This window comes from Mus musculus, chromosome 5 (genome assembly GCF_000001635.26).
Source record: "Mus musculus strain C57BL/6J chromosome 5, GRCm38.p6 C57BL/6J".
Classification (NCBI taxonomy): Eukaryota; Metazoa; Chordata; class Mammalia; order Rodentia; family Muridae; genus Mus; species Mus musculus.
Genome location: NC_000071.6, coordinates 75,107,882 through 75,127,241, shown reverse-complemented (window position 1 = coordinate 75,127,241; position 19,360 = coordinate 75,107,882). Strand labels below are relative to the sequence as shown.

General features: G+C 44.5%; 1 long non-coding RNA gene and 1 pseudogene across 1 annotated transcript in view; both read right to left on the bottom strand.

Annotated features, from left to right (window-relative positions):
- Window positions 1-16,921, bottom strand: part of Gm19583 (predicted gene, 19583) — a 36,787-nt gene extending 19,866 nt beyond the window's left edge. The window contains exon 1 of the long non-coding RNA NR_045792.1: window positions 16,836-16,921. This is a non-coding gene — a long non-coding RNA (predicted gene, 19583). The remainder of the gene's footprint in view (window positions 1-16,835) is intronic.
- Gm2040 (predicted gene 2040) lies at window positions 18,195-18,611 on the bottom strand (annotated as a pseudogene).

Genomic DNA, 19,360 nt, shown 5'->3' with positions numbered 1-19,360 from the left:
TAATCACAGCAGTTAAAGACAGAAAACAGCAATTAAATAATCCAGTCAACCCCAGCAAACACGCATCAGCCAGGATCCCAGCAGAGACAAGCCGAGAATGAATTTCTAGTAAAAATAAGTCACAATCTGGGTCATATTTTCTTTACTTTTTTTTTCCTAGGCCAAATCTCACTCACTGCTTTGAGCTCACAGAGATCTTCCTGCCTCTGTCTCATGAATGCTGGATCAAAGACATAATCCACCATGCCCAACCTAATTATGTCTTTACACCTGTGTGTGTGTGAGAGAGAGAGACAGACAGACAGACAGACAGACAGATAGACAGGCAGGCAGGCAGAGACAGAGAGTTGCTGCACAGCACGTGTGTAGAGATCAAAGAACAGCTTGCAGGTAACTCATTCTCTTTCCACCATTCTCCAGGATGGAACTTGCTGTCCCTGAGCCATCTCAACAGCCCTCATATTTGGTTTTCAGATTTCCATTCTCTTCATTTCTGGGTGGCTTTTCTCTCCTCCTTTCACCCCCACCCCCATTTTTGTTGTTCTTTTGTTTTGAGGTTTGGTCTCAAGTAACCAAAATCTATCCTAACCTCCATCTCCCCTTCCTACCACACCCAGCTCTTGTTTCAGAAACCATGTCTTCTTTAGCCTCGTGCCCTGGTCTGCTTTCTGTTGCTGTGATAAACACCATGAGCGAAAGCAACCAGGGAAAATGGGCTTTATTCTGCTTACACATTCCAGTCGTATAGGCCATCATTGAGGGAAGTTGTGGAATTAGCTCAAGCAGGCAGAGTCAGAAACCATGAAGGTGAGATGCTCACTGGCTTGTTCCCCACAGCTCATCTTCTTATTTAACTTGGGCCCACCCCCAGGAGTAGCACTGCCCACAATGGGCTAGACCCTCTCATATCAATCACACATCAAAGAAAAGTCCCCATAGGCATACATACCCACAGATCAATCTGATCTATTCTATTGCTGTAACAAGACACCATGCCTAAGGCCATTGTGGTGGCTTAAATAAAAATGCCCCCCCCCCATAGGCTCATATATTCAAATACTTAGTCATCAGGGAATGACACTATGTGAAAGGATTAAAAGGATTAGAAGGTGTGGCCTTGTTTGAGGAAGTCTGCTACAGGAAGTTGGTTTTGAGGTTTCAAAAGCCAATGTCAAGCCCAGTGTCTATCTTTCTTGGCTTGCAGATCAGGATGTAGCTCTCAGCTCCAGCAGGGGTACCGCCATGCTCCCCATCATGGTGATAATGGACTAAACAAACCTCTGAACGTGTAGGCTAGTCCCAATTAAATGTTTTCTTTTATAAAAGTTGTCTTGATCATCATGTCTAGTCAAGCAACAAATCGGTGCTAGGATGGCAAGTTATAAAAGAAAGCATTAAAAAAAAAAAAAAGAAAGCATTTAATTGGAGGCTCATGGTTACAGAAGATTAGAATTCACGACCATCATTTCCAGGCATGGCGCTGGAGCAGCAGTGGAAAGTTTACATTTGTTTGTTCATTCATTCATTCGCTTGTTTGTTTGTTTGTTTGTTTGTTGAGACAGGGTCTTTCTACACAGCTCTGGCTGGACTGGAACTCACTGTGTAGACAACTGGAACTCACTATGTAGACAAATCTGCCTGTCTCTGCTTTCTGAGTGCTGGAATTAAAGCTTTGTGCCACCACACCCCTGCTTAAGGGTTTACATTGGTTTTGTTTGTTTGTTTGTTTGTTTGTTTTGTTTTGTTTTGTTTGTTTGTTTTTTTAGGACATCTGCTCACTCAGGTTGGCCCTGCTGGCTCTGGTCAACTCCGCTCAACTCTGCTTGCTCTCGCTCAAAGATTTATTTATTATTATACATAAGTACACTGTAGTTGTCTTCAGACATCCCTGAAGAAGGCATCAGATCTCATAACAAATGGTTGTGAGCCACCATGTGGTTGCTGGGATTTGAACTCAGGACCTCTGGAAGAGCAGTCAGTGCTCTTACCCGCTGAGCCATCTCGCCAGCCCCCACATTGTTTCTTTATATGCTTCCTTGCTTGCCTGCTTTTGAGACAGGGTTTCTCTGTGTAACCCTGGCTGTCCTGAAACTCACTTTGTAGACTAGGCTAGCCTCCACCTCACTGAGATCTGCCTGCCTCTGCCTCTGCCTCTGCCTCTGCCTCTGCCTCTGCCTCTGCCTCTGCCTCTGCCTCTGCCTCTGCCTCTGCCTCTGCCTCTGCCTCTGCCTCTCTGAGTGCTTGAATTAGTCTGTGCACCACACCTGGAGAGAGTGTACATCTTAATGGGTAAGAGGCAGAACGGTATACCTGAGATGACAGGGTCACCTGGGCTTTGTGAAACCTCAGAGCCTGCCCCCAGTGACATACCTCCCCCAGCAAGAATATTCTCATTCAGACCACCACAGGAGGCTCAACTGAGGTTTCTTCTTTCTGTTTGACTTTAGTTTGTGTCAATTTTACAAAAATAAACCCTCATGTCCAGGCCCACCTAACATAAGAGCCTCCCTTAATTACGGTTTGTGAGACCACACAGTGCTGCGTGTTTCCCGTTCCTGCATTGGTTTGGCCATTTGACCTCCATGGTTCCTGTTCCTTGGTGGAAATGAAGATCTGGAAGAATGAGCAGTCCCCCACTTCAAGGGGCTCCCAGTCCCCAGAACCTCCCTCAATAGACTTCCGAGTAAGAGTGACCTGTATGTACAAAGGCCCTGACTTAAGTATTAGAGTGACCTGTGTGTTTAAAGGCCTGACCAGAGTTCACGAAACTCTTATCTCCTACAAGACATGGGCTGGGTGCTCTGGGCCTGCCATTGGTTTACTCTCCCTCATCCTTACCCCTGAAGCTAGCTACCAGGTAATCATGATTGCTCTATATACAGAGAAGGAAAATGATCAAAACCTAAAGAGGTGAAGCCTCCTCAGCCCAAACACTCTCTGCCCTCCTTAGGCCCGCCCCTTCCTGCCAACCTCAGGCTAGCATGATTAGGGTTGGAAGAATGCGTGAGACCCCCCAGGGTTTGCAGATAGAGGACCCAATCTGCAATGCTTGGGAGAAAGGCCTCAGTCCCAGACCTGGATGGCCCCACTGTTGTTGCTACCTCTACTCTGTTCGCTGCCCTTGCTGTGGTCTTTTGTTTTTTGAAACCCATAATCCTGTCTGTGGAATATTCTAGAAGCTACTGTCTGTAGAATGTATCTGTGTGGACTGTGATGCTGGGACCTCACAGAAAGCTCACTGTAGGTTTTTTGTTTGCTTGTTTTGTTTTGTTTCCCCTTTTCCTCAGGGAGAGGAATACTCTCTACACATCACAGGCTGATGAATGTGTTCCTGGAGCTTGGACAGTGCTGTGGGAACTGTTTCCCAGGGCAGACACATGCTGAAAGGTGATGGCCAATATGGCGGTAAGGGTAAGCAGTAAGGAGGCCTTTAAAGGAATTTTTTGTTTGTTTGCTTTGTTTTTTGAGACAGGGTTTCTCTGTATAGCCCTGGCTGTCCTGTCACTCACTTTGTAGACCAGGCTGATCTCGAACTCAGAAATCTGCCTGCCTCAGCCTCCCGAGTGCTGGGATCAAAGGCTGCGCCACCACACCCTGCCCCTTTAAAGGATTTTTAACCTGGGGACTCCGGCTTTGTAAATAGATTAATGTTCAGACCTGGCCTGAGAAGCTGAGACAAGGTGTCTTAGTTAGGGTTTTACTGCTGTGAACAGACACCATGACCAAGGCAACTCTTGCAAGGACAACATTTAATTGGGGCTGGCTTAAAGGTTCAGTCCATAATCACCAAGGCAGGAGCATGGCAGCATCTAGGCAGGCATTGTGCAGGAGGAGCTGAGAGTTCTACATCTTCATCTGGAGGCTGCTAGTGGAATACTGACTTCCAGAAAGCTAGGATGAGAGTCTTAAAGCCCACACTCACAGTGACACACCTACTCCAACAAGGCCACATCTACTCTGACAGGGCCACACCTTATAATAGTGCCACTCCCTGGGCCAAGCATAAACAAACCATCACACAGGGGAAGTCACAAGTTCAAAGCCAAGCAGACTACATGGCCAGATCTTGGTCTATCCCCCACCACCCCAAACCCCTGTAGCTATAGTGAGCACAACAGTGTTCCCTCGTCTCTATTCCTCCCCATCGTCTTTCCATCCACTTTCTTGTTATGAGTTCTTGTTTTACTTTTACGTTTGGAGACAGAATTTTGTTATGTAACCTACTCTGGCTTTGAACTCACAGTGATCCTGTTGTCTCCACTGAGAATACAGGTGTGTGTTGCCACGCCCAGGCAGAATGTTTGTTTGTTTGTTTGTTTGTTTTTTAAGATAGGGTTTTTCTGTGTAGCCCTGGCTGTCATGAAACTCCATCTGTAGACCAGGCTGGCCTTGAATTTAGAGATCCACCTACCTCTGCCCCTCGAGTGCTGGGTTTAAAGTTGTGTGCCACCACTGTCCAGCTTAGAAGAGTCTTTGGACCCCATAACATTATTGCCTCTTCTTGCTGAGGGGACAGAAAGGAAAATGAGTGACCCATCTGCGTTATGCCTGACAGCTTTGGGCAGGAAGCTTGTTCGGAACTGTGCTTTGGTCAATGGCATTGCAAACCTTCAACAAGGATCCAAGAAGACATCTTCAGGGAGTCAGTGGAAGACCACCAAGGCCAGGCCTCCTCTAGCACATCCTGGCTTCAGTCATCCTGGCACATCCTGGTCATTATCCTGTCTTGAGCTCTCCAAGCCTGGACAGTTCAGATAAAATAATCTTCACAGAGGGTCACTGAGATGGCTCAGAAGGTAAAGGTGCTTGCCACTAAGCTGGACTACCTGAGTTCGATCCCCGGGACCCATAAAATATAGAGGATGAACTCTCACAAGCGTCTGTTATCCACTGTTCTCTACACACTCACACTCACACACACACACACACACACACACACACACACACACACCACATACTATATGCATATACCACACACATATAATTAATCAATAAATATAAAAAGCATTATAAAGTTACATCTGAATTATGTTTCTTTAAGGGAAAAAAAATCCCATCCTAAATAAATATTCGAAAAGAAATGCTAAGATTTTCCCCCCACAGATTTTATCACCATTAGGTTCCTTTTCCTTTAAACAGCCTGTGGTTTTTAATAAGATACTCTCGGAGCCTGTCTGTAAAAGAATATTATATTCTTTAAGGTTTTCATAAATCCTGTTTCTTGGCCACATTGCTGTAGCTTTGGCTCCAGAAGTCCTTTACCCCATCTCCAAGGAACCTAACAGTGTCATTCAGCCATGCAGGCCAGGACTTCATCCTGTTACCCCTGCCCCACCCATCAGCTGACACGGCGGGAGGAAGGGACAGGGAGACTTGGAAGTCAGAACCCAGGACAGACACGTGCCAACTGAACATCTTCCAGGAGTATTTGAAACACTCTTTTTACACTGACAAGTGCCTTGGGTTTCTTAATGAGCGCATGCAGCCAAACCCCAGATCCACATCGGAAGGAAAGAGTGTCTGTACTGCAGCCTGCTCTGAGGAGGAGGCAGAAAGGATTCCAGCCAGGCTGGGGATGTGCAGGGAAAGCTGGCTTAGGCAGCCTAAGCTCAGACCACCCGGAGAGGTGACCTGCATCTTTCCAGCCTCTTGAAAGTTCTCAGGCCACCTTAGGTAGCTTTCATGCATAAACACCATTAGGGTGAAGGAAAATGTAACCAAAAATCTCCTAGCAGAGGAGGCACAAAGAATAATAATCTCCTAGCAGAGGAGACACAAAGAATAATATTTTCCCCATCGCTGCACTAAGGATTCACACACACACACACACCCTCAAACTTGATACTATTATGGAAAATTACAAGTTAACTAAATTTTGCTAGGAAATTCTGGCTTTCCCAACAGTTGGCAGGCAGAAGCAGCCATATCTCTGTGACTTCAAGGCCAGCTTGGTCTAAAAGGTGAACTCTAGGACAGCTAGAACTACACAGAGACTCTGCTTGATAGATATTTAGATAGATAGATAGATAGATAGATAGATAGATAGATAGATAGATAGATAGATAGATATGAAAGAATAAATAAATGGGTAGTTAAATAAGTAGATGAATGAATGAATAGCAAATATAAAAAAAAATGCATCTCTTGAGTTTGAAGTCAGCTTGATCTCCAGGCTACCAAGGCTACATACTGAGACAACTAAGAGTACGTGCCACTCTTTCAGAGAACTTGAACTTTCTCTGGGCAGCTCTAATTCCTGTAACTTCAGCTCCAGGGTATCTGAAGCCTCTGGCCTTAGAAGTCACTTATGTTCACACACACATATCCCCAACAGACACACAGTGCACATAACCCCCAAGAGACACACAGTGCACATAACCCCCAACAGACACACAGTGCCCATAGCCCAACAGACACACAGTGCCCATAGCCCAACAGATACACAGTGCCCATAGCCCAACAGACACACAGTACACATACCTACACAGACACACACACATTTAAAGCAAATCTTTATATATATACATACACTACATGTACATATACTGTTATTTTAATCACCTGGGAGAGGAAATTGGACCATCAGGCTTTCTCATCAAAGCAGCTGATGTGGAAACACCTACCTACTACCAAGTTGACCACAGAGCACCCGGCATCCCTTCCCATTCAGTGCCCCTCAACCCTTGGAGAAGCCTGTCTTTATCACTATCCCCACTGGCCAGTGGAGCAAACTGCTACATACTTGGGGTGGGTATTGTTGATGTTCTGTGTAGGGGTCAGATTTGACTGACAACTTCATACACCTAGAATCACCTGGGGAGACAGTCTCAGGAGGGATTGTCTAGATCACATTGGTCTGTAACCTGGAATTGTGAATAAACTAAGCTCTGTCTTCCTTAAGCTGCTGTTTCTCGAGTACTTTATTGCAGCAACGGGAAGGAAGCTGGGCATCCCCGTTCTCAGTCTTCATTGTTATCGTTTTGTTTTGCTTTGCTTTTGTGGGCATTTGTTTGTTTGAGAGATAGGGTCTCAGCTAGCCAGGCTGACCTCAAGTTTGCTAAATATCAAGGATGGCCTTGAACTCCTGAACCCCGTGTCTACCTCCCAGGTGCTGGGAGCAAGGCATGCTCCACCATGTGGGAAGATCAAGCCCAGGGCTTCATGCAAGCTGAATAAGCATTCTACCAATCAACCTAGCTACGCCCCCAGTCCCTACTTGTATTCTATAAAAGCCTGAAACTTACTACTATGTAATCCCTGGGCTTCAAACTTATAACTATCCCCCTACATGAGCTTCCCAAGTGCTGGGATTAAAGGCATGAGCGTCTACCCAAGTCACCCTTGTTTGTTTTTATTTGTTTGTTTGCTTTTTCTGTTGTTTTGTCTCCTAGATAATGGCTGTCCATCTGAGCCCCCTCTCTCCTTTTCCAAGGTGACTTTGTTTCTAGATTTCCCCCAAGACACAAGGACTGAAGAATTTCTGCCCAGGTGACAGAAGCCAAGCCTTCCTGGCACAGTTGCAGTGTCTTCAAAATGTAGCGGTGACAGTCTGATGCTCAGAGCAGCTTCCAGGACTTATCATGGTCCCTGGCAGCTAGGAGAATGCAGACCCCAGACAGAGTCTCACTATGTACTAGAACTTGCTCTGTAGACCAGGATGGCTTCGAACTCAGAGATCCACCTGCCTCAGCCTCCCAAACTCTGGGATTTACAAATATAAGCCAGCAGTACATTCTGTTTCATTGGCATATGGTCTCACTATGTAGCTCTGGCTGGCCTCAAACTCACACAGATCAGCCTGCCTCTGCCTCCCGAGTTCAGGGACTAAAGGCTTGAGCCACCAGGCCTGGCTTTAATGTTATTTTTAAATGTCATGTGTTCAGTGCAACACAACTCTAGGTTCCCAAACACCTGCTGGTCCCCTCAGAGCTTATTATTTGTTAACAGTGAAATAAATTCGGAAATTAAGGTGTGTTTGAAACATTCTTGGTAATCTCATCCACTTAGGGCCCTGTTACTGAGGGCGGGGCTTAGAGCTGGCCTGAGGGTGGGGCTTAGAGCTGGCCTGAGGCCTGGCTACTCACATCCTACTCCCAAAAGAGCCCAATGAAGCATCTTTGGGTTGAGGGAGGAAAACAGTGAGCTTCACACTTTTCACTAGAACCCAGACTCCACCAGCAGCGGCCCCTGGTGGTGGCAGGTAGGAACAACAGAGGAAACATCAGGACTTGTCAGGAACATGGGTATATAATGACCAACTGCCATCGACATCGTGAACTGAACGCTAGACACTCTGATTCTCTGCCTTAGCAGAACCATGGCTACTCTTGTGAAACTTGTCGCTCCTTTGAAGAGTTTGGCCAGTCCATCTTACGCAGAGTAAATCCCTGCCCCACTCTTCCATTCTGACTCCCATTGGCCTTCCGTGCTGCCGGGAGATAAGCGCTGCCTGTCTACACAAATAGAACTTAGATCGTTTTAAAACTGGATGTCAAACAGTATCAAGCCCATACTGTTAAACCAGACCTCTAGACGCCTCACTCGAGCCATGCAAGCATTGGATGTAGGGACTGAAGGGGTTCGAACATAAGACCCAAGCCAACCCGGCCACATAGTAAAATCGTGTCTCAAAAAAACAACCTAAGGGTTAAGGAGTAGGCTCTGCACTAGATACTTACTAAGCATGTGTGAGAACCTTTGTTTCCATTCCCAATATGGGGTGGAAAGAGATATAGATAACCACCAACTTACAAAAGAAGAGAGAACTAGCTCTTCCGACTCCCGAAGGAAGATAAGATACCACTTGTTAATGGTAGTAATGTTTGCTTTGTTTGTTTTAGACAATATTTCCTGTGTCTCAGGAGAGAGAGAGAGAGAGAGAGAGAGAGAGAGAGAGAGAGCTGGTATATTCTTTTTTGGAGGAAGTAGGGGTTGGGGGGAGATTGCAGCGTCTTTCTATATAGTGCTGGCTGACTTGTTATGTAAACAAGGTTGACCTTGAACTCACAGATATCTGCCTGCCTCTGCCTCCCAAGTGCTGGGATTAAAGGCCAAGAGGTTCCACTTCCAGCTCAGGCTGGTCTTAAACTCGAACTTGATAAGCAACTGAGGATGTCGGTAAACTTCAGGTCCTCCAGGCTTTTATCTCTCAAGTGAAGGGATTACAGGTATGCACCAGTCTGTCAGACATTTTGTTTTGTGTGTATAGCTAAAACTCTACATCTGGCTGGTCATGATGATGCAAATTATTTTTTTTAAGATTTATTTATTTATTTCATCTATGTGAGTATACTGTCACTGTCTTCAGACACACCAGAAGAGGGCATTGGATGTCCATTACAGATGGTTGTGAGGCACCATGTGGTTGCTGGGAATTGAACTCAGGACCTCTGGAAGAGCAGTCAGTGCTCTTAACCGCTGAGCCATCTCTCCAGCCCAATGATGCAAATTCTTTTTTTTGTTTTTTGTTTTTGTTTGTTTTTGTTCTTGTTTTTTGTTTGTTTGTTTGTTTGTTTGGAGACAAGGTTTCTCTGTATAGCCCTGGCTGTCCTGGAACTCACTTTGTAGACCAGGCTGGCCTCGAACTCAAAAATCTGCCTGCCTCTGCCTCCTAAGTGCTGGGATTAAAGGCATGCAACCACCTCCTGGCTGATGATGCAAATTCTTAATCGCAGCATTCAAAAGGCAGAGGCAGGCAGATTCCAGGGAAAAATTAAGAATCTGTCTCAAACAGACAAGTAAGCAAACATCTAGACTCTATGTCTAGGAAGATAAAGAGTTTCTCTAGAAGGTTAAAAAAAAAGGTTAAATATGGAGTCCAACTTAGCTTTTCATTGTTGAATAGTCATTGTTGTTAAGTAATTGGTACTACTAACCAAATTGGTACTATTAGCTAGACATGCTTGTACAAACTCTCAGGCCAGAGAGATTGTAAATTCAGGGAAGCCTGGATACAAGGGAAGGCCCTGTCTCATAAAAAGAGCTGGCATCAAACGTCTTACCTGGACAGGAAGATGCAAATTCCTAATTTAGAGTCAGAAAGTATGACTTGTAATTCCAGCTCTCTCAAGCTGTGTGACTATGAGCCAATTACTTAACCTTTCTGGATTTCAGTCATCTCTACTGTTGAGGAGCTAGAGAGTGACAGGTGTTAGGATTGGTGGAGGATGATGTAACAAGACAGCCCGTGTGGGACACGGAATGGCGATGCCAACAGTCTGCTATGAGCAAAGCCACAAAGTGCCTAGAATTCCTAGTAGGGTGCTTCTAGCCTAACAATGCAATTTCTGTGTGCTGATGTCTGAATGAAAACGAGGACATGACCGGTCCAAGGAATGGGTGAGAAAAAGTATTTTATTGAAGCTATGAGGGAGAATTCAGCCGAAGCCATCTTGAAGAGTCCAGCCTGAACCAGGCCATGAGAAGAGAGGTGGGAGGTGGGGGTCAGGGAGGAGCAAAAGAGGAAGAGAAGAGAGGCAAACGGACCTAGAGAGGAGCTGTGAACAAAAGACCAAGAGCAAGCTGAGAGTCCAAGAGAATGATAGTCAGAATGTCTGGGTTATATAGGAAAGAGAAGCTTGGGGGAAGGGAGGCGAAGTTCCTGGGCTGCAGAGGCTTCGGGTTGGGGAGGGGGTGAGGAGGAGCCGCGGTGCTGACTGAGCATTGCCCCGGTATCCTTGGGACCTGACAGTGTCCTCAAGTGCGCATGACAAGGGGCTGCCATAGCTGTTCACTTCATAGGACAATGATACCAGTTTGAGCCAAGGTCTCCCAACTTCTCTATTAGCATAGCTCTCAAGCTGTAGCTTTTACATTTGTTATTTTCTCTCATTTATTTATTTGGGAAGGGACGCGGATGTGCCACAGCTCATGCGCAGAGAGGGTAACGTTAGGGGGTCTGTTCTCTCTTTCCTTCCTGTAGGTCCTGGGGATAGAACTCAGGTCCTCCGATTTGCTGGGTAAAGGCATTTATTCAGCGAGCCACCTTCCTGCCCAGGAATTACAGCTTCTTCAACAGTCTTCATGTGACTAGAAAGAGTTAACAAAGGTTTCCAAGAATCTCCCTTTGCCACCTAAGAAAAGCTAGAAGGCTCTGACTCATTTATCCTGAGACAAAAGCTGAACTAACAATCGGCCCACACTCTCTTTTCGGTAAATGGCATAAATTTTATTTTAAGTGCATTAAACTCAAATTTAGACCACATTTGCCAGAATCTTATCAAAAGGAGTCACATGTAATGAGAACAGCTCGACGTTTATAATTAAAAATTTTAACCTGTAACGTTAGAATTAACAACGGCCTCTCTAGCCCTGTCACTTCACTCTGTTTGCTGAAATATTCACTTATTTAGTGTTGTTAGTGTGACTGTGTGTGTGTGTTTGTGTGTGTGTGTGCAGGCACTCAAGTGCCATGGCACACACCACACGCGGAGGGTCACTTTTGGGAATCAGTCGTCTCCTTCCGCCATGGGTTCTGGAGTTGAGGTCTTGAGAGTTCAGTGACAAACACCTTCACTCTTAGTTGCTGGGCCATCTTGCTGGCCCCACTCCACCTCTGCTGAATTGAAGCAGGGGTGAATGCATGCATTCTCTACTGAATTACACCCTCAGCCCCCCATCCCACTCTCGGGTCGGCAATTCTCTCCACTCACCGTAACAGACAGGCGCAGCATCAGATGTCAGAAACAAGGCTTTAGAGTTTAACCTTCTGCATTCGGTCCCACATCTGATGCTTCACACGATGCTCGTCTAAATCATGGCTTCAAGATATTTTTTTAGAACGCATATTTGCATATACTTTACAAGATACAGCCATGTTCTAAGAAATGTACCTGTGCAAAACACTGACCTTTCTGCCCGGACTTGGCGACTCCTCTCTGTGATACCAGCTCTGGCAAGGCGAGAGCAGCAGCTTCTACAACACCCGGACCAGCCTGGTCTACAAAGTGAGGTGCAGGCCAGCCAGTGCCATAGAAGATTTTTTTTCATAGGGTGGCGGGGGCTTGGGGGGAAGCCGGGTGTGTTGGCACCCTCTCAAATCTAAGTACTTGGGAGGTGGGAACAGGATGGTCAGAGTTCAAGTTTATCCTTACCTACATAGCAAGTTCAAAGCTAGCGACAGAGATCTTGAGTAAAAGAGCCCAAAACCATGTGCCCCCTTCCTCAAGTAGAAGATCTAGATTTGGATACTTGTTTGGTTTGGTTTGGTTTTCTTAGACCATACAGGCTGCCTAGATTCATTTATAATGCCTCGTGGGATATCTAAAATGTGACAAAGGGCAAGGCGGTAGCAATTGTAGCATTGTTCAGGTTTGAGCATGATTTAAAAAATGTAGATAAGGGGCTGGAGGACCTGGGCTCAATTCCAAGCACCCACATGGCAGCTCACAACTGTCTGTAACCCCAAGATCCGACACCCTCACACAGACATCTATGCAGGCAGAATGCCAATGCACAGGAAAATAAATAAATATTTTTAAAACTACTCAATAATTTTTTTAAAAAATATATAGATCATGGGTAGGACAGGTGGCTTGGTCACAAAGAACACTTGCTGTTCTGCCAGAGGAACCAAGTTCTGTTCCTACATCCACGTGGTACCGGACAGTTTTATGCCAGCCTGACACAAGCTAAAGTCATCTGAGAGGGGGGAACCTCAGTGAAGAAAATGACTTCATAAAATGGGGCTGTAGGCAAGCCTGCTGGGTGTTTTCTTAATTAGTGATTGATGGAGGAAGGTCCAGCCCGTTGTGGGTGATGCCATCTCTGGGCTGGTGGTCCTGGCTTCTATAAGAAAGCAGAGCTAAGCAAGCCAGTAATCAACAGCCCTGCAGGGGCTATACCTGCAGATTACTACCCTGCTTAAGTTCCTGTCTTGACTTCCTTCGGGGCTGAACATTATGTGGAAGTATAAGTCAAATAAACCCTTTCCTCCCCTACTTGCTTTCTGGTCATGGGATATTATCACAGCAATCAAACCTCAACCAAGACACATGCCATGTGGCTCACAACTGCCTGGAACTGTAACTTAGCTCCAGGATATCCAATGCCTCTGGCTCCAGGTGTCTCTCTGCTTTCACATGCACACACATCCATACATAGACATACGTACGCATAGACACATAATTAAGAATGAAATGCTTTTTAGAACTATAAATGTATCCCACTTTAAAGAGTTCTATTCTGTTTTACTTTAGACAAGGTCTCACTGTGTAGCTCTGGCTGGCTTGGCACTCACAGGGATCCTCTCGCTTCTTCTTCCCCTGTGCTAGAAAGCACAGACCACCACATTCATCAAGACTCATTTCTTTAAAAGAGAAAATTCAGAGAAGCAATGAAATCTGAATCAGAGCACACTTTTCAGGACTGGCGAGATGGCTCAGCTGTTGAGAGCTGTTACTGCTCTTCCAGAGGACCACAGTTTGGTTCCCAGCGCCTACAACACAACTCACAGATCCTATAACTCCAGGTCCAGACTATCAGACGCCCTCTCCTGGCCTCCACAGGCATTGCACGAGCAAGGACAGCCCCACCCCCATACTCCAGACATACAGAATCAAAAACAAACAAACAAACAACACAACACAATTGTAAAATATATATATATATATATACAAAACTTACACTTTTCTAAACCATCTAAATTCTTATCAGCATTTTTTTCTAAGCTGCTTGGCAAATCGGATATTACATTTTTATGAAAACCACCATACTTGTTTATAATTTGGGACAAAGATTACATCGTTTTCAAGAAAAGAGCAGGTGCTTGCTTACCTTGTTCTCCCTGAATAACTGCAGATGGTGGTTATTCATGGCAGCAGCTTCCTAGGAAACAGCTGCTCACAATATTTATATTTGACTTCATTATATTTCCCCAAAATTGTGTTTTAAATACAGTTTCCTTTAAATTAAAAAAAAAAACCCACTCATTTCTCCTATTCATGAGAAAGTCTCCCTGTTCTTCTTGTCTCGCTGTGCACGAGCCCTTCCTTATTATCTCCCAAACAAAGCAGGATGGGAACTGCAACTCTGTGAAAAGGAGAGAGGGAGAGATAACGGGTCCAGCCTTTTGTATGGACGACTCCAACATTGTCGTGTGCAAATTAATTATTTCTTGATTATGAGGATTCTATCAGCTTCAGTTTCCCCTTCTAATTGCTGTACATCAGAGTTTTTGCAGCCTGTTTTAAATATTTTCAGAGCAGGGGGAGAAAAACCCCACAGGTTGAGCTAGGATATTGGTGGCAAACTGATCGTTTCTCTGGTTGTGTGCAGGGCTTTTTTTTTTTTTTTTTGACACAATGCATTCTTTTGAGACAAAGTACATAATGATCATAAATGCAACAAAATTGCACACTGTGAAAAGCCAAACTTCAATGAAGGAGAAAAAGAAACTCTTTTCAATATGTAAATAATAAAATATTAAAACCTTATGCATATTTTGTGGAGAGCCGCTTTCCTAAGAACGTGTAAAATTCTAATTTGCCGGATGAAAGATTTGCAGAGAGCAAACTCAGACTTGGTTTAGGTGAGTCTTAGACTGGAATCACCCCCAAACTCTTAGACCTTAGGTCACGCACATTCAGCAAAGTTATAGCACACAGAAATAACATGGGAAAGTCATACAGTGTACCAATGACCAACCATACATTATGTCAACAGTGAACTTGCTGAGAAAGAAATTAGGGAGAAACAACACTCCTTTGGCTTCAAAAAGAATAAAATAGGTCTGATCCAGGAGGTGAAAGTCCTCTGCCATGAACTGTTTAAGACATGAATGCTGCAAAGCTACAGTCCTGGGATCCATGAGGCAGAGGCAGTAAGAATGTCACAAGGTCGAGCCGGGAGGCACTTAATCCCAGCACTTGGGAGGCAGAAGCAGGCAGATTTCTGAGTTCAAGGCCAGCCTGGTCTACAGTTCCAGGACAGCCAAGGCGACACAGAGAAACCCTGCCTTGATAAAAACAAAAAGAAAAAAGAGGAGAGGAGAGGAGAGGAGAGGAGAGGAGAGGAGAGGAGAGGAGAGGAGAGGAGAGGAGAGGAGAGGAGAGGAGAGAAGAGAAGAGAAGAGAAGAGAAGAGAAGAGAAGAGAAGAGAAGAGAAGAGAAGGAGAAGAAGAGTGTCACAAGTTGGGCTGAGATGGCCCCCCCGCTGTGGAAGCACTCACTATTTAAGCATGATGACCTGGATTTGATCCCCAGAACTCATGTGTTTGAGTAAGAAAGGCCCCATCAGGCGCCTACATTTGAATGTCTGGCTCCCAGTTGGTGGATTGTTTAGGGATTAGGAGGTGTGGCTTTATTGGAGGAGGTATGCCATGAGGGATGGGCTTTGAGGTTTCAAAAGCTCATGCGAGGCTCAGTCTTGCCTTCTCTCTGCTTGCAACTTGAAGATCAGACATAATCTCTCAGTTACTGCTCCAGAACTGTGCCTGCCTGCCACGTTTTCTGCCACAACGATCATGGGCTAATGCCCTGAAACCCGACTATCAGCTTTTTCCATATACGCTGCTTTGGCCACAGTACTTTGACACAGCTATAGAAAAGTAACTAAGAGACCATGTAAAGAGCCAAATGCAGACCTTAAGTTGAGATGGAAAGTGGAGACAGAACAATTAACCACAAGCTTGGGGGCCAATTCGGCTCACATACAATGTCCAGAGTAGCAGAGGCAAGAGAGAAACTGTGTCAGCAAAGTAGACGGAGAGAACCAATCGCTGAAAGTGCATGTGGGTGCATGTGCACACACACACACAAATAATGAGTAAAACATGTTTTTAAGAAAAAATTGTCACAAGTTTAAGGCTACCTTAGTCTCTATAGGGAATTCCAACCAGCCATAAGCTCCCTACAAAGGGAGACCCTGTCAAAAAAACAAAACAGATCAGGTGTGACAGGGTGCATCTGTAATCCTAGGCTTGGGAGGTAAAGTCAAGATCAGGAGTTCAAAGTCATCTGCCACATAGACAACAACAGCAACAACAACAACAACAATAAACCAAAGCAAAACACTGAAGGAAGAAATTGAAGACGATGGAAAGCCCATTTGTGCTAAGAAATGGACAGAACTGGCATGATAAAAATAGCCACACCCATGAAACATGTACAGATTTCACACAGTCCCTGTCAAAATTTCAATGGCATTCTTCACAGACGTAAAAAATACAATCCTAAAATTCACATGACCGCTCAGAAGATCCTGACTGTTTGGAGCAGTCTTCAGCTGCAATTGTACTCGTGGAAGCACCACAATACCTGATCTCAAACTATAGCTCAGAGCCATAGTGACAATAAATAAATAAATAAATAAGTAAGTAAATAAATAAAAGCAGAAGCAGAGAACAACGAAATAGAACCAGACACTCAGACTCAGAGCCATAGTGACAATAAATAAATAAATATATAAATAAATAAATAAATAAATAAATAAATAAAAGCAGAAGCAGCGAACAATGAAATAGAACCAGACACTCAGACTTAAGCCCGTATAACCACAGCAAAGATGTCAAAGCAAAACACTGAGTAAAAGACCTTTACAACAGATGGTCCTGAGAAAAATTAAACCAGATCCATACCTCTCTCCCAGCAAGAAAGTTTAACTCAGTCAGGCCTGGTGGGGCATACCTTATTCCTCGTTCCTAAGACTGGAGTGAGAAAGTGAGAAAGATGCCAGCACTTTAGGTAAGCCTAGTCCATATGTCCATACCCCAGGGCTACATAGTAAGACTTTGTCTAAAATAAAATAAAAATAAAACAGAGCGTGAGGAGGAGAGGCAGGACAGTATCTACTGCAGATGGTGACTGTGTCTCTTCCCCATTGGTGGGGTCAGGCCTCACCGTCTTTTAAAACTTTGAAGAATCAGTGCAGAGGAAAGTAGGAAGGGGTTGGCTCTTTCATGCCATCGAGTTCCGGAACCGTAGGTGAGGCGTTTCACGAGTGAAAGTTCCGGTGGGGAACAGGGCTTTTCATGAATGAAAGTTCCGGTAGGGAACAGGGCTTTTCACGAATGAACTTTTCATGAGTGAAAATCCTAGTGAGGGAAACGCGGCTTTTCACAAATGAAAGTTTTACCTGATTGGGAAGACAAAAAGATTTGCATGGACGTTTTATAAGGTGGGGGAAGTTAAAAAGATTTGAATTCCTCTGCATAAAAGTTTTCAAGGCAAGAAAGACTTAAACATTGTTGGCCCTTGGTGGGCTGGCTGCCTTGATAGGAAAAAAAAAATTTTTTTTGTCACAGAAATCAGCATGGGTTTTATGAGCCCCCATCTAAAAAAAGAAGGAAATATAATTTTTTTCAGAGGATATATATTTTAAATTTTATATATTTATATGGAATATATACTTATATAGAGTATATACAATTATTTAGAGTCTATGACTGCAAAATTTAAACATATCTTATTATATGTTTATATAATAAGAAAATATATTAATACATGTATATATATTTAGAATATGGATAGATAGATAGATAGATAGATAGATAAGTATACAGATAGAGACAGAGACAGAGATAGAGAGGACTGTAAAATGTAAACACGGGGAAATGATCTTCTAGTCCATAAGTGAACCAGAGTTCAATTCCTCAGAACTATCGCTCCCAGAAGGGAAGTCTGGGAGGTCCTCAGAGTTCTCCAGAGCTTTGTTTGTTTATTTAAGAAATAAGATTAGGGCACTTGACCTCAGAGTAGTCACATCTTCCTTTGCCAAAGAGAAGTGCTATCAGCCAAAGTGTACATTTCTTCCCTGCCTCTAGGGACTGGGGAGCTTGGCTGGCTCCAGAAGAAACTGAGTCTCAGTATACGATGTTAGGAAAAGCGTCTGCCCACAAGGAAAGACAGCCATTTGCATGGGCTGGCAATCGGAAGGCTTGGGGGAATCACAAGCATTTTAGGGATGACAAATCTGACTAGTAAGAGAGAGCCTCCTTGTCTTGAAGAGGTCCACACTAATTGGGCATTGCTGTGCTCAGCTCTGACAAGAACTTTCCAGTTTATTTTTTTCTGTTCTAGCAAGTTCCATAAATTTAATAGGAAAAAATAGATTTGTAGTGTGAAACTATCTCATGAAGAAGTTTCCAACGGAAAGCGTATTTATTAGCTATGGAGAGACTTCAACATTTGGAAAACATTTCCCATAAAAATTAAGATGATTTCCAGAGCAGAGCTGACCTCTCCTCTCCCATCTCGTTCTTTTTTCTTTTTTTGAACACTGTACAGCGTAAGCTTTATAGGATCAAAAGAACACATGTCCCCACATTGTCTTTAGTCCGGTAGGTTCTGCTGTTCTTGCTCACAGTCCCCGGTGGAGATACTTCAGGCTTTGCCACTTAGCACATTCTGCATAGCTCTGGTTACCTCATCAGCACTCAGATTGTTCTCTTGGCCAAAAGCATAGCCGGCCCAGAGCTTGGGCTGCACCTCCGAACATTAGCGGATTAGAATGGGCAGGTCGGAGTGCTCATCCTTCACTCCACACGCCATTGCAGCATGAAATTCCTCACATCCTTGCCCTGCCTGGGGGAGGAACGCTGGCATAAGTGAATGCGAGTCTCACACAGCCCCAGCTTTGCACCGACCACTCGGCTAACAGCGGTGACTGCCATCTTTCATCTCGCTGTTCTTAATGCTATTGTGACTCTATTTGCTAAAAGTGAGATATGTATTTTGCTTCTTTATATCTTTCAACTAGTCTGGAATTTACAGTGTATCTGAGGATGACCTTGAACTTTGAACGTCCTACCTGCGCTCTCTGCGGGTTGGTACAAGTGCGCACCACCAGACCTAAGACTCAAAGCAAAGGCTGTCTGCCCACCAGGGAAGCACTCTACCAATGGAACTACCCCACCCTCTATCAATAAATACTTTATATATGACACTCATTTGAAAATGAGGATAAAGTTGGGAAGGGGGTGAGAGACAGAAGCCAGTTTCTTCAAAATGCGTTTATAAGATTACACGCATTGGGGGAATTAGCATTCATCAGACACTAAGAATTAAGGAAGAGGAGGCAGAAGGTGCCATCTGTGCCAACTCTGGAGATAATACACTACCAAGTGAATTGTAGGGCCTGCCCTAGAAAAACTTAAGAATATCAAGGGAGACCGACTTTAAAGGGGGCTGTGGGAAGTCCATTTAAAGGCATCCAGACATGAGCAATGGAGCCTAGAGTTCAGGCAGGGACCAGTAGAGGATGCATACACTGGGGGCCTGCAGACTGGGGAGTGCATGGCCAGCTCACCTCTCAGTCTACTGGAGTCAGGAGCTGAGTTCCACAGGAGTTTATCAATCCACAGAAATAGTCTCAGGCCTGGAAGAAGGAAAAAAAAAAACACCACCCAAAAAATGCACTTAAAAAA